Raw genomic sequence first — 27756 nt, 5'->3', positions numbered from 1 at the left:
GGCTAGAAAATACCATGCACACCCATGACCCTTGGTCTCGGTGACTAACACTTGGGCACGCTCCTTTGCGGCTCTCTTGTCCGGAACATCGGAAGTATGAGCAGGGCAGTCAACACCAAGAGTCCTTCCTAAACGCCACAGCTGTGATTTCTTGTAGGGTGCTGATGAGTCTGCACCCTTGTGATGTTGGATCCCTCTGCGTTTCTCAGACTGCTATCATGTGTGAGAAATGCCCCGCGGGTCTTTTGTGAAAGGGCAGCCCCTGAGTCAATGGGTGAGGCTGGAGAGCCTAGCCTCGTAATATGCCCTTGGGTGGTGCTGATGTTGCAGGGGGAAGGGGGGAATCCAATGAGCTGTAGGACACCGATGAATCTTCTCTGCAACTGGGGTGTGTGAGAATTATAGCAAGGGTCCTAGGGAAAGACATATGCGTGTAAAAGTTAAGTACTTGATAAATTCTACCATCACTTCTGCAGAGCATCCGAAGCCTCGAGAGCTCGTTGGACTGCCGCAAACTTAAGTTGGGACAGAGGATGGGTACAAATCTCATTTTTAAAGTAAGGAAATGAAATTTCAAGAGGAGGGAATGCTATGGTCAGTATTCTGAAGTTGATGGGGCAAGGGCAGCAACTTAACCTTGGTCTTCTGATCCGCAGCCCTCCATCCTTTCTGACACTGCCATGCTGTGAACTCTCATGTCCACATTTGGAATGTCACTTAATTGACTCAAGATGAGACCCATCTCATTTTATTTTTGAAAGCCAGAAAACTCTGAAATCAAAACCTGGCACAGATACTATGTTGGGGGGTGGGGGGAGCTCTATAGGACAATCTCAAAACACTGAAGCAAAAAATCCTAAATAAAATATTATCAAATCAAATCCAGCCGCACATTTGAAGAATAATACAGAATGACTAAGTGGAGTGTATCCCAGGAATGTAGGATAGTTTAATATAAGGAAATCTATTAACATAATTCATCACATCAACAGGTCAAAGGAGAAAAACCATATGCACATCGCAAAAGATGCCAAAAGACATTTGATAAAATTCAATACTCATTCAAGATTAAGAGAAAAAAACTATGTGGAAATTGAAATCCACAACCTACTTCAACATAAGAAAAGGTAACTTCCTGAAAGCAACTGTCAGTAATCCAATTAACTGAGAAACACTAGAAAAGTTGGCCTGCCAGTCCTTATTCTTATTTTTTAATCCTTGGTTAAGACATATTAATCAATGCATTAGAACAGGAAAAATAAATAAGAGGAAGAAATAGTTTGTAGGAGGAAATAAGATTATAATCATGTGCAGATGCTGAGTTTTCTCCCGAAAAAAAGAATTTATTTTAGATCTACTAAAAATAATTGACCACTTAAAGGGTTAGGGAGATGACTCCATGAGTAAAGCCCTTGACGTGAATGCCTGAGGACCTGAGTTCAATTCCCCAAAGCCCACATGAATTGGCACAGTAGCATGTTCTGCAACCCCAGTGTTCCTACAGTGAGACAGGAGATGGAGCACAAGAGAATTCCCAAAAGCTCTCAGGCCAGCCAGCCTGGCATGTGTAGCAATGGACAGCCAAGAGATCCTGTCTCCAACAATGTGGAAGGCAAAGCCCCCCATCTGAGTTGTCCTCTGATCTCCACATGTGCGTTGTGGCATACTCATACCATATCCTCACACAGAAACACACAACAAAAAACACACACAGAGAAAGAGGGAGAGAACACACACACAGAGAGAAAAGACAGAAGACACACACACAGACACACACCAAAAAAACACACATATACACAAACATACTCATGCTCATACATGCACACGCGTGCACATGCACACACAAACACACAAAGAGAGAGAGCCAGAAGACACACACACACCAAAAAACACACATATACACACGTACACACACATGAAAAATAATTCACAAGTTAAAAAAATGTATTTACAAAAGGCCCAATTAAAAGTGAGAAACCAAAAAAAATCAAGATATTTATCAACAAACAACACTCACGAAACTTTATTATTTTTATACTGAGGAATAAAGGAAGAGTTGAGTAAACGGAAAGAAACCCCATGTTCCTGAGTGGAAAGTCTACATACTAATTTATAGATGTCCTACTTTTTTGGTCATAATTACAGTGGCATTCTGGGAACCTGAGAAAACAATTGCAAAGTTCAGCTAGGAGAATAAGAGTATGAGAATTGTCAAGAAAATATCAAAAGAGAAGAAGAATGTGAATAAGCTTGCCCCACTAGATTTTTTTAAGTACTATAAACCCACAATAAATAAAATATTGCTGTAAAAGTGCCAGAAGAGAAAGTTAGATCAAAGACACAGAAAGAGAGCCTCAGAAAGGTCCCCAAATACAACTATCTAAGAATTTATTAAGTGACAAGAGTAGCAGTTAGGGGCCAGGGGAAATTATGTTAAACTAATGGATTAACTATGTGACAGCAAATTAAGTCACACTCTGACCTTGCATCATAAACCAAAGTAAGCCAAATTATATTAAACAGTTAATGTTTTACAGAAAACAGAAAAAGAAATATATATTGTGTACATGAATATATACACATACACACATATATCCATGTTCTCATTCAAATAAAACAAAGTCGGAAAACTCAGAAAGGGTGGCGTTTGGACCCTGGAAAAAAATATAACATTGTATACTGAGGAGAGAAAAGCCAAATAACATGCTAAATAAAACATGTAAGATAAGTAAAAAATAGCATTAATGTGTTGACAAAATTTATAAAGCAGTGAGAACATGAATCACCTTATATTATAAAATGGAGAGGCTATAAATGGAGTTCATTGCCAAGCCAAGAAATATTGCTAGCAACCACAGGAAGAGACGGCCAACTTTGCTATTAATCAAAGTGAACGCTCTGGGCTGTGGAGTTAGAATTCTTACACACTGCTCGACAAGTAAATCAATTAAGGTTCGTACTTCTTGAAAGGCAACTAACAATCCATCTAAAAGGTCTAAAAATGCAGAGACCAATTTCAGCCAAGAAACTCCATCTCTACAGATGTACTACCTTCACAAATGCCATAAAATACCAAAAAAACATGTTCTACCATAGACATAGGAATACACTTAACGCTATTATTTATAACAGAAAACAATGTTTTATAATAGGAAATTGGTGGGTCTATTCCACAGGCATCAATGAATCCACTGATTCCCTGAGTCAATCTATCTTTTTTTTCCCCATGAAATGAAAAAAATTTTTTCCAGGCATGAAGGAGTACACAATGTTTGATATCACTCTAATAAAATAGACCACACAGAAAAACTAAACATTCTACAGACGGTGATCGGGTAACTGCTAGTTCTGTTCCGTGCCGGTTTGGCGCGTCAAGCGTGGACTGCAATTTGAGATGAGGATGCGTCCTACTTTAGTGAGGCAACTGGGGGCTGTGTTGAAGTCCAAAGACTGGAGTGGTGCCCTCTAAGCAAGGCTTAGGGACTACAGTTTTGGTTTTCGAAGGAGTTAAAAACCCAAAAGGGAGGAGGTGCGAGCTCTGCTGTCTCCTGGAGGCCTTCAGGACTGCTTTAGTGATCAGGCTGAAGCAAGAGAGGAGGGGGACCTGCTGAAACTGAGTCACCTGGAAGAAATGACAGAGACATAGAGATGTGGCCAGTGTGGGGAGTGAGGGTGGGGTGAGCCTTGGGGACAAAGGGTAATGCAAATGCCACCACATCAAAGAGCCTAGATTTCAAGGCAGATTGTGGCCAAGAGGGAGTAGTCACTTAAGGTGGAGCCCAAGACAAACACGTTCTTGAGGCCGAAGCTTCCTTGGGATAGGAGTTCCTCTAACAAGCATCGCTCCCTTCATAAACGTGACTCTCTGCATTGCTCCCCTCTCTTCGTTTTACAAAAGTGGCTGTCACCATCGATTTCACCCAGCACCCACAGACGATCCAATGAGACGGTCATTAGGATGACAGCCCTCATCCAGCCACTGTATAAACATGACAACTGGGGTGATTTGGTCCTCTGCACAGGTCTAAAAATTGGCAAGTCTATATTCATTTTAAAGTGTCTTACTCAAGCCAATACTAATTTTAAAGATGCATTTCATTCACGTGTGTGTATGTGCGTGTGTGTATGCACACATTGGTGTGGGTGCTCGTGGAGGCCAGAAGAGGGCGTCAGATCCTCTAGAGTTGCGGTTACAGACGGTTTGAGCCACCCAGTGTGGAATGGAAGTCTAGCCTTCTGGAAGAGCAGCAAAGTGCTCTTAGCCGCTGAGCCTTCTCAAACAGCTCCCAACATTATGTGACAAAGCATTCACAGCTTACTCTATCCCAAACCCAGCTCCACCTCTATGCTCAGAACACTCCCCCAGCCCACTCAGAACAGTCTTTCTCACGAATACCGAGCAAACGAACAGTGTCCCAGGGAAAAGTGGTGTCTGTGGTAAATCCTTGAAGGGTCCTGGCTGGGGGGTGGCTTTGAGACACATGAAGGTGATGGTGTTCAGGTTCAGGAAGCAGGAGTCGGAAGCTTTGCTTCGTGCAAGCTTTAGCTGTCCACGCCAGAGGTGAGGGTGACCTAATGCACGAGGCGGCTGTCACGGGGTGAGGTATGGGAAAAACCTGACACTTAGTAGGCTTTCCATGAACGCTCTTTCCCGTGTTTCCATGTTGTATCTCAGCTTTTAGAGAATCTGCCACAGGCAAGATCCCAGATGTGAGGGACTTGCTTATGGCCTCAGATTTCATTTCACAAGACACAGATCTGGACCTTGGGCCTGACTTCAGTAAAGAAGGTGTTAGATTTTTTTTCCCTCACATAATTTCTTTTGTATACTGTACCTCCTTCAAAAGCCAAATTGCTAGTCGTAAAGCAACCCTTTCTAGGGTTCTGCCTCCTATCCTATGACAATTGGACGGCCCGAGAATCAAGTTCAAAGGTATGTTGGTGAGTGTTGAGTGTGAGGGGGGCAGGGCCAGGAAGAAGATTGACAGGCTGCTGGAGGCGCATAGCCCGTCCTTGGAGTTGGGTTAGGAACGAAAGCATCTGCAGGGAGGACCTAATCTATCATTGGAAAAGATAGCAAATATGTTGTTAATGAATGAATAGATCACTCTTGGGCAGGCAATGACATCATTTTCTCCTGGGGTGCACTGCTTAATGTTTTCCCTACGAACCATACCCCTGGGCAGCTCATGGGAGCCCAGAGAGGGGCCAGGCGCAGGCCTCTGCAGGCCTACAGCGCCGTCCTTGAGCAAAGCATCGCCTGTGGTCTCCCCGTCCGTCGGAAGAGCCTCTTCGCTGACTTATCCTGGGCTCTCGATGTCCTCTCATTGTAACAGGAGCACACCCATCGCACGTGGGTTTCCCAAAGCTGAGCAGTGAATCCTGGAGGGAAGGAGAGAGCCAAGCCCGAGAGGTAAGGAATTAGGAGGAAGAGAAGGAAGGGACGCTGGGAGGAGTTGCGACCAGAGAGCAGGTGCCACAGGAAGTTCCCAAGAGCCTGGCGGTGAGGACAAGAGAATAAGGCAGCTGAGCGAGAAATCACCCTCTTCTTCTGACTCAGCTGGGCTACTCTGGGAAAGTCACACCGCTTCTCTGAGCCTGTGCCCTTTTGCACGCAAGTCTGGGGTATCGATCACCCACTACATGGTTGAAATGAAGTTTTGAGGAGATTGTGTATGCGATACTCAAGGCCCTGTGTAAATATCAGCCGTTATGGTTACCACGGTTTCATCCATTCCTTCTTCTACGTTTTGTGATTTTTTTTCCCCACGGGCCAAACCCTAAGATAGTGACGCAAAGATGAATGGCCCTAACAAAAGTCCCTGCTACCTAAAAGCACTAAATCTAGGTTGCGGACATGGGGAAACACAGTGGAAACAATTATATGAGGACTGTCTGGGGGAGCAGCTACCCTAGGCTGGGTCACAATTACCACGAGGGGAGGGGGGCAGAGGGCAGCGAGGACAACACAGACGTGACCACTGCGGCTGTCTCCCAGCCAGAGGGGCAGGCAGGACTTGACTTGTGCCTTTGGAAGCCATGGTAAGAACATGGATTTCACCCTACGAGGGACATGACTAACATAGCCTCCCAGGGCTCAGGGGCACAGTCCAAAATGCCTTCCCACACAGCTGGAAGACCCTAAGGAAGTTCAGCTAGAAGTTTCCATGCTCTTTCTGGCTCTCCCTGGGTCCTTGAAGAAACCGTGTTGCTTTTCACGTTCACGTTACTATTTTTTCCCTAGACAGCCTAACAGCCCCCCAGAGCCCAGAAGTCTGCGGTGGGAACACTTTGCAGAAACGGCAGCATATTGGCCAAATGCAAACTCCTTAGGGTGATTCCGCGGCCATGACCTGCCTCTTGATTCCTTGTCTGACCCCCATGTCACTGGTCCTCGAAACTCGGGGCTTCGTAACACCAAGCCACCCATGGCTCCCCAAACACACCATGCTATCCCATGCCTCCTCATAGTTGCACATCCGTGGTATGCCTGGAATGTGCTTCTCTTACTTGTCTCCCTGCCGAACTCCTTGATCTCAAAATCCAGCCAAAGAATAAATGGCTTCTTTAGTGAATCCTAGACAATAACTCACTCTGTCACACACACACTCACGCATACACACGCGCGCGCACACACACACACACACACACACACACACACACATGAGACTCCTATTCTCTCATCTACAGCACTACCTCTTTTGCATAATTCTGTCACTGTCAATACTGTTTGTGTCCTCTGTTTTAGCCCGGCTCCTTGTCTAAACAGCACACAGACGTCCACTTAAATGGATGGACCCACTCAGCCACTCGTGACTTTTATCTGTGAGAAAAGCATGCTATGAGTTCTACCTTTACTTAAGTCCAAGATAATCTCTCTCTCCTCCTACGGGGGAAGGGAAAGGATTCTTAATCGGGGGAAACCCAGGATGACATAAGAAGGTATTCCTGGACTTGGATGCTGTGGTGAAAGACACCAGCCCCATTGACTAATCTCAGGCACAGTGTGTGAAGTTGCGACATTTCGGGGCACAGAACTCCTGTGCTGTCAGGGTGATCCTTCAGCTGCGGGAAAGATCATCATAAAAGGGGTGTCAGGCGTGTCCCTACCTTCCTGCCACGGGATGCCAAGGTCACAGTGAATAAAGAACAGCAGGAAGTATGCCTCAGGATGGCCAAGGCCAGGGATTCTCAAGCTTGAATGTGTGTTGGAGCTACCTGAGGGCTTGTTAAAACACAGGTGGCCGGGCCCCACCCTGGAGTGGCTGATTCAGAGGGTCTGAGGTGGGGCCTGAGAACCTGCATTCCTACACGTTCCCAGGGGCTGCTGCTGCTGCTGCTGCTGGTCCCCAGACCCCCGAGGGACCACTGAATGTGGTACCCTGATGTCTTTCTATACCTGCGTACTGAGAATGCAGACACCCTGGCTGCCCGATCCTACTGCAAGGCAGACATGATCAGGTCTGAACTCGGATCCCAAACACCAGTCCTGCTGTTCTGCCTTACGGTGGTGTGACAACCAGCAAAGCCACGGAACCTCAGAACCCATGAGCTTCTTCTACCCAAGGCAGCACTTGCTGGCCCTGTCACTGTCCACCCCCCCCAAAGGCCTGCTGCGCAGCGTAGTGGGGAAAAGACACGGGAGAAAATCCACAGCCTGAGCAGCACTAAAAAGAACAAGACAGACAGCAAGTCCAAGCAAAGCAAGTCAGGTGCCAATGTCACAGGTTTTTACCCACAAGATCCAAATGACTACTTAACTATTAGATAAGTGTGCCACTCGGTGGTGATGCACACCTTTAATCCCAGCACCTAGGAGGCAGAGACAGGAGGATCTCTGTGAGTTCAAGACCAGCCTGGAGATAGACAGATAGATAGATAGATAGATAGATAGATAGATAGATAGATAGATAGATACATAGATATCTTAATTTCATTAAGATGTAACCATCAATGAATCCAATTATTTCTGAGCACCTGAAGTGTTACAGGCACAGATCCACACCATGAACCTTTTTTAAGTTAAGTCGAATACAGCAAGGTAGCAGTGCTCACTGGTGATATCTGCACTTGGGAACCGAGGCAAGAGAATCATGAGTTTTAGGGCCGTACCTGAGCTACATAACAAAATACCATGAAAAAAAAAATCACTGAGTATCTCCCCTCTGGGAGTTAAAGGAGTAAGGAAAACCACAGTCCAGCTACCAACAGCAAGAGTAATAATAGTAACAATGACCAATTAGGTAGCCTCTTAGGGGTCACATCCCAGAAGAAAACTGACTCTCCCTCCTTGGGCAGCCAGTGACACCCCCTTACCCTCCCCACCTCTCCACTTCCCCCAACCTCCCAACCCCCCCACCTCCGGCTAAGGGTGGGACTCCCCAAGTCCCTCCCTGATCCCTGCTGGCATCTGGGTTAGACTGATCTTATGTGGATCTTGTCCCTGCAGTCCCAGAGGCCATGAGTTCAGCACGCCCCAGTGAGTGGCCCTGCACCATGCACAGACTACCATGCAAAGCAGGCTAAGTGGTTTTGTTGCTGTTGTTTAAAAAAAAGAACACCAGACATCAGGATGCAAGTGGGCAGGTGGAAGACAGAAGAGGAATTGGAGGGGAGAATCTGGGAGTAGATCTGATCAAAACACATACGTGGGTATAAAATTCTCAAACAATAATATTAAAATAATTTCAAGGGTTCCACATGCTAGAAACTGGGACAGAGACAGCCTTCAGAGTGGCCTGGCGGGGATCATGAGACTGGAGGCAATGTGGGAGCCAGCTGTGTGGTGAGCTACATGCACACACCAATAGGAATTCAGCCAGTGAGCTCTCGGGCCTCTCAGGAAGGTGCGTAGCCAGAACACCGTGAACAGAATCCCTGAGACGCAGGCGAAGTCCCAGGCGGAAGCTAGGGAAAAAAAGAACCTCACTTCGAGTTAAATGTGAAGTAAGAGTTTGGTTTGAAGCTGGGCAGTGGTAACTCACGCCTTTAATCTCAGCACTTGGGAGGCAGAGGCAGGCGGATCTCTGTGAGCTCAAGGCCAGGCTGGTCTACAGAGCAAGTTTCAAGACAGCCTCCAAAACAATACAGAGAAACCCTGTCTTGGAAAGAAAAAAAAAAAAAAGAGTTTGGTTTGGACTGAGCTTTGAACACTTGAGAATAAGACAGGGTTCATGATCAAAAGTCACTAGCAAATAATGGACCATCCCTGACTGTTGCTGGGACAGAGGGACAGAGTGCTAATACGTGTCTGGGGAGGCCTTGTGGCAGAAGAAGCCATCTCCTGAGGGTGCCCGCTGCTCGGTCGTTCTGTCATCCAGTCTAGAGACAACTTAAGGCCAGACCTGAAAGGCACCAAACTTCACTTGGAAACACATAATATAGTCACTTATTCTCCAAAATTGGAAGCCAGCTCCCGGGAGCCTGAGACAGAGGGCAGGATTCGTGTCCTGAGGGTTCGCACCCACGGAGGACCTCCATTGTCATGCATTTCTTTTCTATAAACGCCGCCAGAAATGCCCGTGAAGCACATGTTTACACAGCTCTGCCCAGTTCTGTTTTTTTTTTTCTCAAGAAAGTGACCTGACATCTGTCCCCTTCGGCTATAGGACAGAAAAGATGAACAAGCTGTATCCCCACACTGCTAGAAGGCCCAGAAAGGCCAGAGCTGGTTTCCCACCAGGCCTGTAGGAAGCAGGGAATATTCTGGACTGGAAAGGGAGGGGCTGTGGATTACAGAGACGCAAGCAAAGCACACACTTTTCGGGGTAGGACCCCAAGGGGAACACACGTTCCCTGTGCCGTAAAGGACGGAGGGGTGGGGTAAGAGACATCTGAAAGGCAGAGCAGAGCACCATGTGGTAGAAACAAGAGACATCCCCAGGAGGCTGGCAGATCCTAGGTGGGACCAAGGCTCAAACCTTGGAAAGGATTTAGGGGACCAAACGTTTGACTAGAACAGGAGTTGATACCGAACAAAGACTTCCAAAGGCCTCTGGCTGCATTCCAAGGTAAGAGAGGGGCAGACCCTTGCCTAGGACAGTTACAAAAAGGTGAGTGAGTTTGGCCCAGGAGACGCTGTCAGGGCGGGAACAGGGTTTGTTTGGTCTCACAGGACATCCCAGCCAGGCAACGGCAGTATCCAGCTTCTGGGAATGACGCACTCTCTGCTCACTCCTGCCCTTCCCTGAGTATGTTGGGGCATGTTGGAACCATGACGTGTGCTACCGCCAGGGTAACCTGCAACAGGAAAGCAGTGACGTACCACGGGGAAGAGGGAGCCCTGCCGTCAGTCAAAGGAGTCCTGGGCGCAGTTACTGAAGTCGTGGCTGGTCATCAAACCGGTGGGCCGCTGGTCGCCATAGCAACACAATCAAAACAGCCATCCCAGCTTTCCCGAGCTGGATTGTGCTACACGGAAGAGCAGCTTAATCCCCTCCCCTCCTCGTGCACAATAAACAGAGCTGCCAGCTCCAGCCTCGCAGATGATGGAGGGAAATAACTTGTGACCGGGAGAATTGTTTCTCAGCAGCGTGGGGTTCAAGCCAAAGGCTCAAGGAGGGAATCTCTTTTGCTCAGCTTGAAGTCATTGCCTTCTCCAAGACTCCTTTCCCCTCCTCTTCATCACAGTTTTTCCATGAGACTGTTACGAATGCTTAAGAGACATGATGAATTTGCCTAAGACCCCAGATACGCACAGCTCTAGCCCTTCTGGCAAAATCAGACAAGAAGCTAATGACGACTTGTGAGATGCTCACATTCAGAGCAGAGCTGACAGTTTTCCTTTGTGTTACCAAGGCAACACAGAATCCATCTTCATCTTTCTGAAGGGTAGAGTTCCTTCCCAAATGCCTGACGCAAGCGTGAAAGACAAGCTTCCCACTCCTTCCCTTCTTCGCCCAGCGCCCGCCCCCGCCCCGGGATCTGGCCGAGTAAGGCCAAAATCCCTGGATCCAGGCCTATGGCTGCCAAGTCACAGCTGCTCTGGCTTTGGGTTTCCCCTTTCTAAGGTCAGTGGGCAAAACCATGAATTTAATTCTTCTTTTCAAAGCCTATCCCACTCTCTGTTCCTATTTGAGTCTTGAAAGGTAAGTCCTAAAGTCTTGAAAGGTAAGTCGATAAAGATCAGGATGCAATGACACCTGCCTTAATTCTCTCTTCCACTCTGATTCCTCAATAGACCAGGAGATCAAAACTGACTGTCCCCAGTTCCTACATCTCCCTCCAGACTTGCCTGGAGAATGTAGTAAGTCACTGGTTAGATGCCACACTGATAACCCTGTGGTCAGGTGTATATTTACCTTTGGGCTAGCCAGTTCCAGTCAAGGGGAGAAGCCGTCTGGAACTCATGCATCTATCCAGTACCAACTCTAACGGTCACTCCCTACGCATTAAGGGTCAACTGGGGCTCTCAAGAAACCATTGTCTTCCTTGGATGCTGATACAGCTCAACCTTTGGCTGTCAGCTTCTTTCTAGAGTTTGTTTCCCCAGCTTTGACACAGAGATAGAATCACATGCAGAGGGGTAATCATTGTGTGTCTACTCCTTTGAAGCTCCTCCATTTTGCTTGCTATCAGACCTCTGTGGGCTTCCAGTTTCTTCCCAGGAACATAATGAATTTACTCCATAGGATTATTGTGTGAATTAAAAAAAAAAGACGTGAGCCACAGGAATAGACCATCAGCTAAAGGCAGACCCCTCAAGCCTCATGACTTCAGTTTGGTTCCCAGAGCGCACAGGGTGCAAGTAGAGAACCAATCCCCATAAGCTGTCTTCCGACCTGCACACATGCACTGTGTGGACATGCACACGCACACACACACACACACAAATTAAACAAGCAAGCAAACAAATAAAATGCATGTAAATCACCTAGCATGCAACCTGGTACCTTATCAGTGCAAAAATTAATGTTAGTTATTGTTATGATTAATCGCGAGGGGAACCTTGGCTGATTCCACGGCAGGCGAGGATGACCAAGGCAGACAGAGATTAAGTAAGAAGTTTTATTAGGAAGGAGAGGGAGGGGGGACGGAGAAAGAACAGAGGTAAAGAGACACAGAGACAAAGAGAGGACAGAAGAGAAGAGGGAGACAGGAAAAGTCCTGTCTGCCCCTGGGGAAGAGCAGGAAAGGCAGCATACAGGGGTCCTTTGCACCTGTGTGCTGACCAGAGTACTGCCTGAGTGCATTCTGCCAGGTGAGAAGGGCAGGCCAGCATAGTGCCTGAATCCTTACAGTTATGTCATCACTGTCCCTCGGGAAGTCCACTTTCAGATTAGTTAGAACAAGCAGGTTCACCGCCCACCCAACCCAGCCTCCCGCGCCCCTTGCGTTAGACTGGGCGTGACAAGCTGAGTGTGAATTGAAAAGCACAGTCACCATCACTCGGCAGGACCCGAGTCTCACCATCCAGCACGGTGGCTAGAGGAAAGTTTATCGTCACCAGCCTCCACTGAAACCTGCCGGGCTAGAGACACACAGGGGCCCCATGGGAGACTAGGAGAAAGCCACTGTACCGTGTACTCCTTCCCGCCAGCTGCTAGGTCCCGCCACTGTCTCAGCCCCAAATAACACACGAGGCGCTATATTAATTATGAAGCTGTTGGCCCTTTGCTACGGTTTCTTAATGGCTAGTTCTGACTTAATTATTAACCCGTAACTCTAATATACATATATATTTTTTTCAAGGTCTTCTCCTACCGAGAACACCAGACTTGGCGTCCTCTCCTCCCAGGATCACATGGAGACTCTCCACTCTTGACTGCATTTCCCAGAATCCTCCTTGACTCCTAGTCCCACCTATCTTGCTTCCCTATTGGCCAACAGTGCTTTATTTATCAACCAATAAGACAAACACATGCACAGAAGGACTTCATCTCCCCCATCAAGCCACCTTTCATTTCCAGTGGGTGCTGGAGATGTCACAGGATGATATGAAGGTAAAACAAATCACCAGAGAATGGGATCCTACTCTTCATAGGACGTCAGGAAATGTGCTTGGATGAAAGACATCCCCTAAGAGTGAGATAACGTTTGATGGGGGGCACGCAGCAAGCCATCAAGGAAAGCAGGTCCCCACAGTGACGTTGTGGGTTTCAGTGACACTGTAGAGCAGTATGATCCTACAGTGACTTTGTGGACTGTAGAGCAGTATGATCCTACAGTGACCTTGTGGGTTTCAGTGACACTGTAGAGCAGTATGATCCTACAGTGACTTTGTGGACTGTAGAGCAGTATGATCCTACAGTGACCTTGTGGGTTTCAGTGACACTGTAGAGCAGTATGATCCTACAGTGACTTTGTGGACTGTAGAGCAGTATGATCCTACAGTGACTTTGTGGACTGTAGAGCAGTATGATCCTACAGTGACTTTGTGGACTGTAGAGCAGTATGATCCTACAGTGACTTTGTGGACTGTAGAGCAGTATGATCCTACAGTGACTTTGTGGGTTTCAGTGACACTGTAGAGCAGTATGATCCTACAGTGACTTTGTAGACTGTAGAGCAGTATGACTATTGGACTGCTCGGATGGAACTTAAAGCCTGGGAAAGAGACACACTGGCAAGGCTACAGCACCTCCCTTGTTCTTTGGGGGGAGAACTTTGGAGGTAGAGTCTAATAACGCCTCAAGGGAGCTTATGACCTAAACCGTTGTGGGCAGCAATGGCAAGATGTAGGAGCAACAGGGGACGCCATGGGAGATGTAGGAGCAACAGGGGACGCCATGGAAGATGTAGGAGGAACAGGGGACGCCATGGAAGATGTAGGAGGAACAGGGGACGCCATGGGAGATGTAGGAGCAACAGGGGACGCCATGGAAGATGTAGGGAGCAAGAGAAGGCTGTGAGAGCCAGAAGACTGGAAAATCTGCTGTGAGATTATGTCTCCAAGAAACGACAGGGAATCTCCACCCAACATGGCTGCCTAAACAAGACATGAACAGGGGTGACATCAACAGACATGCAGACAATGCTGGGGGAGATCTCACAGGGCCCCAACTGTAAACAAAGAACTAAGGGGTGCTGAGGCGGGGAAAACGTCTTTACCGGGGTGAGCCCCCTAATTAGTTACCTAATAACAATTTGTCAGCCCTGAAGTAGTGTACACATAAGTAACATTAAGCAGACTGAGCAAGGTGTGTGTGTGTGTGTGTGTGTGTGTGTGTGTGTGTGGTGTGTGTGTGTGTGTGTGTGTGTGTGTGTGTGTGTGTGTGTGTGTGTGTCAATAGCAATTTTTTTAAAGAGGTCATGAATTTAAAGGGAAGCCAGGGGAAAGCCATGGTAAGGAATGGGGGGGAGGAGGGAAGGGAGACTTGATATAATTGCACTTTATAATTTCAAATAACAATAAATCGTGGGAGCAAGGTCATTACCCCTACCTAGGAGACTAATTTTGAGTCCAGGCTTTGCAACGTGCCAGAGACCCTAAGCTAATGACCCCACAGCTATACAACAGGGGAAACTTGAATAAAAATCAGTAGTTTTCAGGCCTCTGCACCAAGTCCTGTTGGCCCTCCATACACAATCAGAGTCTGCTGCACCTTTAGGAGGCAAAATATGTCACAGTCCTGCCTCTGTGTCACCCCCCACTCACCCCTCACCCCACACCCCCACTGCCGCCACCACCACCAGCTGATCCCAATGAGGTCTGTGTTAAGAAAACTCTTTCCAGGCTGGTGATGCGGCTTGGCCGGTGGAGCTTTGCCCCACCCCCAGCTTCTGCAGAACCTGGACTGGGTCCTCAGCATTGTGGAAACGGGGCGTGCAGGCACAAGCTCCTAACATCGTGGCATCGGGAGGTGGAGGCAGGAAGATCCGAAGGTCAAGGTCACCTTGGTTGCATAACAAGGTTGAGACCGGCTTCTGTGACGTGAGACACGAGAAATGAAAGCTATTTTGATTTTATTGTTTTTTCCTAAGGAAGAAACATGAGATGATACCCAAAGGGATCCCAGCCCTGGCAGCCTGAGTCAAGCTTGGAGGGAAAGAGGCTGGGAAGAAGGTACCACTCCCCACGGTCGCCAAGGACCTTGCCTGACATCCCCAGGCGTAGGAACTTGGGCCAGCAGGGAGCCCTGGTAGAAGGATTAATAATATGAGCAGGGCAGTGGCCACCAGAGTGTCTGGAGGATGGAAGGGGGACAGGCGCATGAGAGGATGGGGGAGGGGAGCCCAGGCTCTGTTGTTTCCTCAGCTGCCGAACTGGAGGTAGAAAAATGGGTGGGGTATGCGGTGAGGCCTCCTTCACTTGCTCAAAACCCCTCCCCCTGACATTTCCTTTCCCTTGCTACCGTCTTCTAAACTCATCCCTGTCTTCAAAAAGCAGAGACAGCCGTGCGTTGGTGGTGCACACCTTTAATCCCAGCACTCGGGAGGCAGAGGCAGGCAGATCTCTGTGAGCTCGAGGCCAGCCTGGTCTACAAAGCGAGTTCCAGGACAGCCTCCAAAGCCACAGAGAAACCCTGTCTTGAAAAACCAAAAAGCAGAGACAGAATGACTCTTTTACTGTTGACTAATGTTGGGGACTGGTCACTTTCCACCAGAGAAGCCCATGAACACCACGACAAAGGCTGTTATCAACTGCAATTTTAATAAAGGGTAGGTCACAGTCCAAAGACCGATCATGTCACTAGCCAACTGCCTGTTCTAGACAGATGTCCCCTGGCCCTACTATCCCTCCTTAGTTCCAGAATCATGAACCTACTTCCTCTGCAAGCAGCTACCAGAGAGCCACCCCTGTCATCATCAGCTCAGCTGAGTCAGGAAACTCCCACAAGGCTCCCCGCAGACCTTTGAAGACAGAAATGCCATGTCCAAGCCTCAGATTTATGATGAGGCACGAACCCCACACACACTTGCCGCACATTCTGCAGTCCAACACAAGTGAGCCAAAGCAGACTCGTACAACTGGAACCGAGAGAACACCTCTTCAGAACAGTCTCAGCACCCCTGCAGCCAGGGTGGCGCTTGACAAGGAGCAGGGCAGTGAGGTGCTGGCCACGCCCAGGCACCTGTTCCCTGCCCAAGCCTTCCTCCAGGTAACCCAGCTGTCTTAGTTAGGGTTTCTACTGCTGCAACAAAACAGCATGACCTAAAAGCAAGCTGGGGAGGAGAGGGCTTATTTGACTTACACTTCAGCTTTGCTGTCCATCGCTGAAGGAAGTCAGGACAGGAACCCAAACAGGGCAGGAACCTGGAGGCAGCGGCTGACAGCAGAGGCCATGGAGGAGAGCTGCTTTACTGGCTTGCTTCCCCGGGGCTTGCTCAGCCTGCTTTCTTACGGAACGCAGAATCACCGGCCTAGGGATGAACCACTCACCATGGGCTGGGCCCCGCATTGATCACTAATTGAGAAAATGCCTTCCAGCTGGATCTCATGGAGGCTGAGATCCTCGGCTGAGGCTCCTTCCTCTCTGACGGCTCCAGCTTGGGTCAAGTTGATGCACAGAACCAGCCCGTGCGCCACCTCTGCGGGCATGTGCAGCTGGCTGTCCTATGGCGGGGACACCCTGCCCACGCTCTGCAGTGTTCAGATATTGGGTCACTGTCCTACGTGCTACGCATTACGGTCACTGATGAATATTAGCCACACGGGTTGGCGGATTCCACCGTGCTGTCTCCATCTCTGGTTTCTGTGTTTGAATCCCATCCAACCACCCGCTAACATTCGATTTTCCCTTCCACCGGCTCCTCCCACCTCCTAATCATCCCTCTCATGACTGTCAGGTCACCAGATCACAGTTAAAGGCACCTAACGAAGGGTAATTAGGGCTTGGGGACTCTGTCGCCACTGGGCTAATGTTGCCCACGAAGAGTGCGTGTTTGTTAAAAGGATGAGTGTAGCTTCTGCTGCTCTATGCCTTATATACTCTCTCTCCCTGCCATTTAGTGTGTGTGTGAGTGAGTGTGTGTGTGAGTGTGTGAGTGTGTGTGAGTGAGTGTGTGTGAGTGTGTGAGTGAGTATGTGGGTGAGTGTGTTAGTGAGTGTGTGTGAGTATATGTGAGTGAGTGTGTGAGTGTGTGTATGAGTGAGTGTGTCTGTGTGAGTGAGTGGGTGTGTGTGAATGTGGGTGAGTGTGTGAGTATGTGTGTGAGTGAGTGTGTGAATATGTAAGTGTGTGTGTGAGTGTGTGTGAGTGAGTGAGTGTGTGTGCATGCACGCGTACATTCACTTGCACATGTGAAGGCCAGAGGTGACATCAGTAGTCTTCCTTTGCTGTTCTCCATCTGACTTTCGTGATGATTGTGTACATGTGTGCACATGATGTCTGTGCGTGGGCACGTGAGCCACAGTGCACACATGGTGAGTATTCTCTTTCCACCTGCAAATGGATTCCAGGGATCACACTCTGGTCACCACTTGTCAACTCAGCTAGGCTGGCTCCCCACCAGCCCCAGGAGTCCTCCTGTCTCTGCCCCCCAGGCATGCACTGAGGCTCCCGAGGACGGGACTCAGAGTCTTCACGACTGCTTGGCCAACACTGCTGACTGGGAACCTTCCCAGCCCCTGTCACATGAGTTCCGTTTGTCATTAATTTGCTGGGCAGAGAATGAGTAAGTGACAACTGCTCCCCCTGCCATCCCATTTCTCAAAGTCAACTCTGCTTCACATACCTCAAGAACTGGGGAGTTCGAGTGCAGACATCCCAGCCACCATCAACCCATTCACTTCTCTGCATGACGAAGTAGACCAGAACAGGGAGACGCCTACTCCAAAGTTGGCCAAAAATTGCAAGAACCGACATCAAGCGACAGCTATGGGGGAGAGGCTAGTCCTGTGCTTCACATGCACTGCCACGCTTAAATCTCTCAAATGCCCCATGGGTAGGTGCAGCATTAGCCCATTTCACAGATGGGCAAACTAAAAAGAGACATGGCTAGTACGAATCACATAGGCCTCAAAGCGTAAGATAAAATTCTTTACCAGTGAAATGTAGGATTAGGGAAACAGGATACAGAAAGAGCCCTCCTTTCCCTTCTGCGAGCCTCAGGCTATGGTGTCTATAAGTTGGGGATAATTGCATTACACTTTTAGAATCACTGAGATTTCGAGAGAGATGAAACCTGTATAATTACTTGGTAGATGTAACGTAGTACACAGCCAGAGAAGAACATAGAGTTTGTCTCTTCAAAATGAAAAGTGGATTTATTGGGTGTCAGATTTCCTTCGGGGGGGAAATAAAGGACAGAAAGGAAAACCACACTGTCCTCTGGCTTCCATCTTGACATTCACCCTAGCGTGCACACATGCGGGCATGTACACATACACGCGGACACACACACACACACACAGACACACACACGGGGCGGGGGGGCAAATAAAATGTAAACAAGTGATTGAATATGTGGAAATGCATAAAGAAGAAAATAAGCACGATCCAAAGCTCTGCTGTGGACAGAACGCAGACATGCATGTCGGGAGAGCACTCCACATGCATGCACGTGTGTGTGCGCGGTCGTTAAGTGGTGTCATACGCCACATGCTGCCTGGATTTCTGTTTTGTTTTGTTGTTCAAGTTATCCATGGCTTGACCAAAAAAAAAAAACAAAAGGCATATTAGAATATTCTGTTTTGAGTTGAGCTCAGCCCTCTGAAGCAGCACGGTGTGTTAAACTGATTGTCCTCTTTTCTCGCTCATGAAGCTAGTCCCAGGGAAACGATCACCTACTTGGGAACAGCCTGTGCTCCACAGAAGCCGTGGAGCCCCATGGCAGGAGAGTCTGGGCCCCTGGCGGGGCTACAACACATGGGGCGAGTATCTCCCAGGCCTTTCCTGAGCCTGGCCTGTGTCCTGCATACACGGAACCACAGCGTGGACAGCCCCGCCGCACTAAGAGAACTGCAGGGCAAGAGCCCAGGGGCAGGGAGTGAAGCAAGGCCTTGGCTCAGCTGCTGCTCTCAGGCCACCTGGGAGGAGAGACAGCCAGGTCCAGGCTCAGAGAGGCTGTGACAGCCGCCTCTATTTACATCGTATTTGCCAACTGTCCACGGCAGGGACAGAGGATGTGTTCCCACTGCTGTGGCACAGACATCCACAACACAAAACTGAACTGGCAAAAATGACAAGCACCGCTTCCGTTGAAGGTTCCAAGGGGTAAAAGAAACCAGGTGCAACTTAGCAGGGCTGCCCCCCTGATGTATGAAGAGAGGGATGGGCAGAAGGGCGGGCAAGGAGAGGGTCCTGTGTGTCTCAGGAGCAGGAGTCTTTTCTGATGTGCCGGCTTTCCCTGGATCTAGTCACCACCCAGGACTTTCCCTGAGTCTAGTCACCACCCAGGGCGCAGTAATTCTTCCTTTCAACTCCTTCCCCTTTCACCCTTTCATCTCTCTCCTCTCTCTCTCTCTCTCTCTCTCTCTTTCTCTGTCTCTCTCCCTCTCTCTCTCCTCTCTCTCTCTTTCTCCTCTTTCTCTCTTTCTCCTCTTTCTCTTTCTCCTCTCTCTGTCGCTCTCCCCCTCCCTCTTTTTCTTGCCCTCTCTGTGTCTCTGAGTCTCTGTCTGTCTCTCTCTGTCTCTCTCTCCTCTCTGTCTCTCTCTCCTGTCTCTCTCTCTCCCCTCCCTCTTTTTCTCGCCCTCTCTGTGTCTCTGTGTCTCTGAGTCCCTCTCTGTGTCTCTTTCCCTCCCAGTCTCCACTTTTCCCTGTCCTCCTTCTCCCCTTCCCCTGTCTCTTGTCTCTCCCTCTTTCTTTCCCTACCTCCCCCCTCTCTCCCTGGACTACAGCATCCTTTTCCTTACACGCAGGTCTCTAGGTTTAGCCTGCACTGAAGGAGAGAGGATTAACACCCCCCCCCCCGCTTCCTCCTCCTGCCTGGAACAGGAACATAACGCCTGACATGGTGCCTTACATGAAAGACAAGAGCAAAAGGAGGCTGAGTTCCTGGCGACTCTGTGGCATCATCATTGCCTCTGACTCCAAAGATTGGAGGCTTAAGTGTTGAAAGCACCCTGGAGTTCCCTCGACTACAGGCAGGCTCAATGTGGCTGTTGTGATGCATTTGTGCCATCAGAGTTCAGATGCAGGGTTCAAAGATGGGTCCTTCACTCGGAGGGGAGGGGAAGCTGCTGACACCCCCCCATCTCCCTGCTGTACACTGGCAGGGGCTACACCCATCCCCACCCCACCCCACCCCACCCCCTCCACTCCCCACCCCCACCCCACCCCCATCTCCACATTTACCCAAGCTGGCTCTGAATGGCCCCAGGGATTCTTAAACACTCAAGGCTCTGTTTGGGATGTTCCTGGCAGCAGGGAAAGTTCTGACTGCCTGCCTCAGGCCATGTATTCCTACCAGAACATTCCCTGCTCCCTTGTCTGCTTACCAAGTAAACAAGCAAAGTAGAAGAGGGAAAAATCTTCTGGGGCGAGATGATGTCTTGCCTTTCTAAACCTTTTATCTTGGGTACCACCCCACCCCGCCCTGCCCCACCCCACCCCACCCCTCACCCTACCCCACCTCCCCACCCTCATCCCCCGACAAGGCAGGGAGCATGAAGCCTTCCTTCCACACTGAACACAGGTCACCGGGCACCGAGGAGGTACAGTCTCTCGGGGGACCTCGGGGAACGCCTGGAAATGATTGTTTCTCCCGCTGAGCTTTCTCAGAGGGCTCATGCCTTCAGAAAAAGCCTCCCACCCCCCACCCCCACTCAACCCCTCATTTTTCGAGGCAGGGTCTCTCGCTGACTTTGGGGCTCCCTGAATGGCTAGACTGGCTGGCCACTGAGTTCCAGGAGCACCACTGTCTCTTGCTCCCCAGGGCTGGGATTCCAGGCGTTTGTTGCCCTACCTGCTTTTGTATGCTTAAGATTTTGCAGTTTTGTTTTGTTTTGTTTTTTATTTTGTTTTACATGTTTGCCAGGGATCCGAACCCGGGATCTCATGAGCCGTCTCCCCAGCAGTGTGCGTGAACATTTCTTAGTCAAGTCACATCGCCCATCTTGGAAGGCCTGATGCTCTTCAGCCTTGGTCACACGGGAACACTCCGAGTGAAAAGCTTCAAACCTGACTTCTTGCGTGACAGCTCCCGATGGCTCAAACACCGGCCAGCCACACAAACAGCACCTGTTGACCCCTCGTGTCACTAGCTTGCCGGTCTCTGCTCGTGATTCCCAGATGCTCGGGTCAGGTCTCCGGATCACCTGTCTTCGAGTCTCCTGCTGTAAACATGTCGCAGGGGGCACAGCTGGGGTGATCTGAATTAGGTCAAAATCACGTTCCCTCTTTATGCCAATGACACCACCTGAGAAAGCTCTTGGCACCTGTGGCTCCCCCAAGATCCGTTCTCATAGATCCCATGGGGGGAAAAATCACCTTGAATTTAAGACACGTATGAACACAGAAGTAACAGCCTTTAAAAGAGACCGTCTCCTCTTTCCTCCCCACTGGAATACAAGTGTGACGTCAGGAGCCGGTGGAGCCGTGTAGGGTCATGTGGGACATTAAGCATTTACTGCGGTTAAAAAGGGCTGATCTCTGGTGACTTAGGGGCTGTTTTAGCAGACATCTTTTTACTGGGGACAGAGACACGCTGCTGTTTTGTCCCAACTATGTGGCATTCTCAAGGAATGGAGGCTTCTCGTGCATTCTCACCTCAGTCTGCTTTGCTTTTGTTTAAGGCTTAATGCTCTTCCCGCGGGAGCCTGTTAGCCAGGCTCCGGTTGCTGCTGCGAAATACTCAGGATGAGCAACTCAAACCAAAGAAGCGTTTACACCACAGAGCCACGTATTCAGAGCCCATGGTCTCCCGTTGCCTTTGGAGCCTTTGGGGTGAGGCAGGATATCACGCTGGGGAATGCGTGAAGGAAACCTCTCACTTCATGGTGGTCAAGACGGGAAAACTGTCACCTCATGGTGGTCAAGACGCAGAGAGAGGAAAGGAGGCAGCAGGGCCCGTGTCGCCTTCAGGGCACACCCTCTGTGGCCTAACTTCCTCCCATAGGCCCCCATGCCTTCCCGACAGCACCATGGATTGGGGCCCACCCCTCGGCACCTGGCTGTTGGGGTATAACCATATTCTTGATTAGTTTGTCTTGTCATCCAGGTCCCTATTGGGCTATAAGCTCCGTGAAGGCAAGACCTCTGCTCGGCTCACAGACGTGTCCTTAGCCTACAGAAGACAACCTTGAGCTTGGAGGATGCTGGGGAAATCCTTGCCGTGCTAGAGAGGCGGCTCCCGGTGGTAAAGAGGTCTCTTCCGGAGGACCGGAGTTTGCCTCTCGGCACCCACATCTGGCAACTTACAACTGAGCATGACCTTCACTGCCTTCCCATAACCTCTCCTGGCTTCCATGAGCCCACACATATGTATGACATCCGTGCACGCATGCACGCACACACACGCACGTGCGCGCGCACACACACACATACACACACACACACAAATAAAAGTAACTTTTTAAATTAACTACTTGTTGAATATGGGCTTCTGGGGGCCAGCGGAGCACGGGAGAGGTAGGAAGTCCGGAGAAACGTCTTCAAACCCAGCCCTAAGGCTCGAACACCTGGACGCAGAGTTTGGACTGAGGCCTAGTCCTTTTCTGAAAGACCATCCAGATCAAGGGCAGAAAAGCAGAGGAAAGAAAGGCTGGGTGGGCTAGAATGCCCCCCCATGATGCACTCAGAGTAGGCACCTGGCGGAATACCTCCGCATCTGGAGCACGTCACGGCCGGGCCATGCGTGCCACAGCTGTTACAGGGTAGAGGCGGGTAATTAGAAACAGCATGTTGCCATGGTACAAAATTGGTTGCTGCTGAACAATTTGTGTGTTTGTCTTCAGATCCAAAGGACTAGAAGAGAGCTATGTCTCGGGGGTGAGGGCGGGGGGGGAGACAGGAAGGTGATTTCTTAAGACACCTAAATGGAAAAGCAAAGGATGATGGGAACTAACTTGCTACATAGCTTCTTCCCTGGGCCAGGCGCCACAGCTACAGTTCTTCCTCTAAGTAGGAACTATGATCCCCCCTTTTCCAGACGAAAAGAGAGGAGGCTTTCTGTGTCTGTCTGTCTCCTGACGCTATCACAGAATGCCCAGGGTAGTTAGCACAGTTCTTATAGTTCCAGAGGCTGGGGCATCTATGGCCCAGGGATCTGCAACCAGCAAGGGTCTCCATGCCGCAGCAACCCATGGCGAGCAAGACTGTCTGAGAGAACCAAAGAGGTGGCTCAGCAGGGGCAGCCTCTTCCTGACCAGTCTAATGTCTTGAATTTGGTTCCTGGCCTCCCACGTGGTAAAAAGTGAGACAAGTTGAACACACACACACACACACACACACACACGCACACACACACGCACGCACGCACGCACGCCCACACAATTTGAGGGAGGGTGGGGGTGGAGAGAGAGAATACAGGAAAGAGAGCAGCAGAAGCCACACTCACCCCTTTATCAAGGGCCCACATTAACCCCACTAGTGACAGACTCACCCAGTTGCCCTCTTGTCAAGTGTCTTTAACACCCTTCTCAACCCTGCTGCTCCAGGAATGAAGTTTCCACCCATCCCCACATAAATCACAGCAACCAGAGTCCCAGAGCAAAGCAGCCTGGTCAACATTTAACCCAGAGCCGATGCTAGATATTTCCTGTCCCTTCTATGGCCAGCTCACTGGTTGTAACTCAAAAAAAGAACCAGACATGAGGAAGACGAAAGCCAGCAAACTCACGTGTGTGGGGAAGGGGCTGGCACAGGTCTTGGCTGAAAGAGGACACGGGATGCACACGTGCAAACACGTGTAAATTAGACATCCCTTAGCGGTGGAAAGGGGGCCTTGGGCCGCACAAACGTCAGCCAGGGGCCTTAGATCAAAGGACAGCGTTACAGGGAGGGATTTGTGCGAAGGGACGAGGCAGCAGGAGGGACTGCCGCATCCCAGCTCCAGGTGGCTGTCCTGTCCGGCTGAAGAAAGGGGAATGACTAAGACCATACTCAGCAGTGCAGTGCACGGAGGGTCACAGTCCCCGTGTGCACGGAGGGTCACAGTCCCCATGGTCTCCCTCTCTGGCACACGGCACACCCCATTCACCCAGGCATTGGACCTTGACCCTCCGCTGGTGACTGGGAGGTGGCATCACAAAGATAGGCCCTCATCGAATTCCTGGAAATTGCTATGTTTGCCTTATGGGGCGGGTCACTTTGTAGAGTTAATTAAACTAAGACGGTTGCAGTAAGATCCCCCACACACACACTCCAGAATAACACGATAAGCTCAAAATCCAAACTCTTTCATAAAGACAAAAAATAGAATGGTAGCTACCAGGAACTTGAGGAGGGGCATATAAAACTTCAGTCATACAAGATTAGTGTAGTTTAGACATCTGTTCCACAATGGGTGCGGCTGACAATCCTGGAGTGTGTGCTTAAAACTTTGACAAGACCATAGGTCTCGTGTTGTTGTTCAGAAGTGAGGAGAGAAGAAAGGAAGGAAGGAGGGAGGGAAGGAGAGATGGAGAGAGAGAGAGGAAGGGAGGCAGACAGGGAGGGAGGGAAGGAAGGAGGTAGGGAAGGAGAGAGGGAGGATGGGAGGATGGGAGAGATGGAGGGGGGAGAGAGAGAGAGTGAGAGGGAGGCAGGCAGGAAGGAAGGGAAGACTAGGAAGAAAGAGAGTGGAGAAATTAGCAAAGCATGAAGATGAAGACTGAAGCAAAGACTGGAGTGAGGTGCCAATGGCCACCAACGGCCAGAAGAGACAAGGAACACATCGTCCCCTAGAGCTTTTGGAGGGAGAGGAGCCTTGCCAGCATGTTCACTTTGGGCTTCTGGCTCACAAGACTGAAAGAGAACCAATCTGTCTCCTTAAGCCACAGCTCATAGCAACTTGGTGCATCAGCCCTAGGGGGTTAATGGATGTGCCTTTTCAAAGTCTCCACTGTGTCTGGGGGGGAAGGGAGATGCTACATGCTACATGCTACATGCTACATGCTCCATGATCCATGCTCGCAGAAGCATGCATTGCCCACCATCCCCAGAGCGCGTCTGCTTTCCTTTCTCCCTGCTGCATCATCCTCTGTTGGCTCTTGGGTTTCTCCTGGGTAGCAGGTCACACGACCCTGCCTTCTGTCCCCTGGCTGCTAGTACCTACCAATCGGGCACAGTGAAGCATGATGGAGGCCCTACCCTCTGCCGGCCCTCAAACCAACCGCCAGTCCTCCTGCCAAGGATGCTGCAACTGTCCTCCCCGATCAGAGTCCTAGAAGAGGCCTCCCAGCGAGGATGCTGGCACTGCTGGCTAAGTGGTAATGTCGGGGAACTCCCCACGGAGCCTGACACACCTGGAGCCGGTCTCGCCAAGATTCCCCCTCTCCCAATATACCTACACGCATCTGCACTAAAGGAGGGAGACGCCACTCCCCACGCCCCCCCCACCCGCTCTGCTCCGGGTGTCTCACGCTCTCTCCTGACAGGTCCCTGTCTATAAAGAGAAACCGTTGACCCCGCAGAAATCTCACTGAGTAATTTCATCACCGAAGCAAACAATGACAAGTGTCCCCAGAGGTCTTTTTCTTTTCTGGGTCAGCTGTAAGGATGATCCTCTACCTCCAATTATCCCCATCAGCTCTAGCGACCCCAAGATCCTCAAGGCCCTTTAGAAGACTCCACTATCAAGAAGCTTTGGGCCAAAGCACTGCACAGAGTTGCATCTAGTAGTGAATAAAATTCTTTACCAATACCTAGCTCTTGGGGCCCATAATTACCCCACTGACAACAGGAAACCTCGGTGGTCGGGGCCAAAGGAAGAAGGCTGTGCGTGTAGAGGAGACCCCGAGATGTCACCACGATTCTCCAGCAGCAGGCTCTGTCTCTAGGTGCTGCCCCTGTTGCCAGGCAAGAGAACCTGTCCCCAGTGCCTCAGGCCACACTCGAGATGTGACCGCTGATCTTAGAGCTAGGAAAAGCAGAGCTGTTTTTAAGCTAAGGAGAGCCCTAAAAGAGTGAGAAGTCAAAGCCGCCCAGGACTCTGTCTTTCAGGACCAAATGTACAAACTTAACCCCTTCTTTCCCTAGGATGAATTGGGCAGGATGCTCCACTGTGGGTGGCAGAAAAAATAAATGCTTGCTAGCACAGCCCACCGGCTTCCCTGACCAGATGAGAACCCAATAAGGCCAGGTTCAAAGTGAGCAACTTGCTACACGTAGCTGGGACAGCCCATGTGGTGTTTACATGAGCACAGGAAATGCGCCCCAATTCTGAGCCCCTTTCTTCCCAAAGGTAATAAGATGTCGTATTCATTAGGCTCCTATTACCTGCCACCTGTATGGCAGAAACCTTACCTCCTTGGTCATGACCAGCCCTGTAGAAAAGGTTTCCTTATCGCTGACTTGCCCCCGTCTACTGTGACCCATCCGCCTACTGGAGACAAGAATTCAGGCAGCCTGAAACAGAGCATGAAAAATACTCCAGCCAATAAATATTGTCAGCTAGAACAAATCCCGGGTAGGCTGTGTCACGGGCTACACGTTTTTGCATTCTCTCTCGAAACACTAAGCCTCCAAATTAGAGGGTACTCAGTCCCCATAGCATCAGTGTCCGCTTCCCGGGAGTATTTTTTCTTTAATCATCCAGCTGCTCTTCCCAAGCAGAGAATGCTTTGATTCCAACACAAAAGCTGAGTCTAGCATGTTTTATCCGGCAACTAGGTGACTGACGGGGTGGGGAGCGAGGACTCGCCAATGTTGAAAGCTTGACGGGGCTTTGCAGCAAGAACACAGTGGAAATAGCGCACACGGTTCCAGGTATGTAGTGAAAAGTGACATGTGAGTTACAGAAATTTAGAAGAGACTCCAGTTCCTATGGTAACCAGGAGACCGAGTGAGGTGAGCTTTTTCGAAACACGTCAGAGAAGTGGCGACATAAGGAAACCTGAATGTGTCAGATTTTCCAGAAAGTGCAGCTTTTCCTGGAGGGGAAAGAGACGACCCACCGTGGACATGAGTGAAGAACAGATCAGCTGAGCCTCCATGGTCTATGAAATCCTGAGTATGGGGGCAGAAACACAACACTGGTCTTCACTGGCCTCCCTCTGGTCTCTCACTGGCCTCTCCCTGACTGCCCTGTGCTCCATTCATCCTCTGATGACAGTCATCTGCATCCTTGGAAGGAAAACTGTTGAGAACAGATGTCACCAGGTGCCGCGCAAGCAGGTGCGTGGTTGGAGACGCAGGTGGAACCGGTGGCATCTGAGAAATGTGTAGGAAATACGCAGCCTGGCATCTCGTCCTCTGAGACAGGAGCCTGTGTCTTCCCCCACTGCTTGGTTTCCAGAGAAAGCTGACATCTGCCCATGTCCCACACGCCTGGGATGCCATAAAGATGCATCAGCAGGCAGAGCCCGGGATGCCATAAAGATGCATCAGCAGGCAGAGCCCGGGATGCCATAAAGATGCATCAGCAGGCAGAGCCCGGGGTTGGAAGGCCTCAGCTTCTTAATGGCGCTGACAGGCCAGAATCTTGGGGAAATGGGACAGCCATTACCCAATCACGCTGAAAGGGCCCTCTGCACTTGCCACGAGGAGACCGGCACCAATGGTTGCCGAAGCCTCCGCTGCCTGCTTTCACCGGGATTAAAGGTCTGAGGTATCCGCATCTCTGCCGCGTTGGCTCTAAGTAAGCTGGCATCTGAAGTCTCGGGTCATCGGCCACCCCTCCTCTCCCTGTGTACTCCCCGAAGTCCTGTCCACAGGTTCCTCCTGTCTCATGAGGAAGCCAAACGTCCTTTTATCTTCCCCAGGCCAGGGCAGCTGCCTTCTGCGGTCTCCCTGA

At 49.9% G+C, this 27756-nt stretch overlaps 1 long non-coding RNA gene across 1 annotated transcript; it reads right to left on the bottom strand.

Annotated features, from left to right (window-relative positions):
* Positions 1-1995: 1995 nt before the first annotated feature.
* On the bottom strand, positions 1996-16178 carry LOC121136822. The gene is made up of 2 exons (XR_005873975.1): positions 16134-16178; positions 1996-5382 (listed from the first exon to the last, which is right to left on the bottom strand). It is a non-coding gene; the product is annotated as an uncharacterized LOC121136822 (long non-coding RNA).
* Positions 16179-27756: the final 11578 nt, after the last annotated feature.

The sequence above is a fragment of the Mesocricetus auratus genome, unplaced genomic scaffold (assembly GCF_017639785.1).
Source record: "Mesocricetus auratus isolate SY011 unplaced genomic scaffold, BCM_Maur_2.0 Super-Scaffold_6730, whole genome shotgun sequence".
Lineage (NCBI taxonomy): Eukaryota > Metazoa > Chordata > Mammalia > Rodentia > Cricetidae > Mesocricetus > Mesocricetus auratus.
This window is presented reverse-complemented; position numbering and strand designations above follow the sequence as displayed.